This window comes from Seriola lalandi, unplaced genomic scaffold, assembly GCF_002814215.2.
Source record: "Seriola lalandi dorsalis isolate HSWRI2012SDOR001 ecotype SW California unplaced genomic scaffold, Sedor1 jcf7180002051997, whole genome shotgun sequence".
Classification (NCBI taxonomy): Eukaryota; Metazoa; Chordata; class Actinopteri; order Carangiformes; family Carangidae; genus Seriola; species Seriola lalandi.
In genome coordinates, this window is record NW_019522550.1 from 15394 (window position 1) to 16352 (window position 959).

At 40.0% G+C, this 959-nt stretch overlaps 1 pseudogene; it reads left to right on the forward strand.

Moving 5' to 3' along the window:
- Positions 1 to 262: 262 nt before the first annotated feature.
- Positions 263 to 959, forward strand: part of LOC111649797 (protein phosphatase 1 regulatory subunit 3B pseudogene) — a 2019-nt pseudogene continuing 1322 nt past the window's right edge.

The window sequence follows — 959 nt, forward strand, 5'->3', positions numbered from 1 at the left end:
TTATTATAGAGACAGGACAGTTGGGACTCGAACCTGGTCCAATGTGGTGAGGACCGAGCCTTTGTGGTGCTCGTTCCACCAGGTGAACCACTGAGACGCCCCTGACTCTTAAAATACTTTAAAATAAATAAAATACTGTAGAATAAATAAAATACTGTGAAATAAATAAAATACTGTGAAATAAATGAAATACTGTAGAATAAATACGATACTTTAAAATAAATAAAATACAGTAAAATTAATAAAATACAATAAAATTAATAACATTGTAGAATAAATAAAATACTGTAGAATAAATACTTAAACGAGAAATAATTTAAAAAAAACTTTCTGTTCTTTATATAAAAGGATGTGATCATAATGAAATGTTCTTTAAATATGTAAAGTAGTCAAACAGAAAAACGTCCCTGTGACTGATTTTACGTGAATCATGAATTAATATTTTCTTTCTTAATTAACCAATTAATAGTTCAGTTTGTAAAAACAGAATATTCCTGTAACAGAGTTTCTGACCGCTGATCTCAGGCTAATTACAACTGAAACAGTGAAATCATTTAGAAGATACACGGGTAACCAGGGAGAACCAGGGAGAACCAGGGAGAACCAGGGAGAACCAGGGGAACCCATCCATGTCCTCCCCTCCACGGTCTGTGCTGCAGTGGTTTTATTGTGTAAACTCTCTACTTCCTGTCTTTCAGTGGTCCTCCGGAGACCACCATGCCGATTGACATGGCCTTACCTCTGTACCTGTCCACCGAGGACTTCGTCTACAGGACGCCTCCTAACAGCTGTTCACCTGCTCTGAGCTCCAGCCTCAGGTTCCAGCCGCCGCAGCGCGTTGAGCCGGCGCCGGACGTCGGACATTCCTCTGCCAAAGACACCAGAAAAGCTAAAAAGCAGGTGACGTTCGCCGATCACAGAGGTCTGTCTCTAACCAGGGTGAAGGTCTTCTCCCCGTT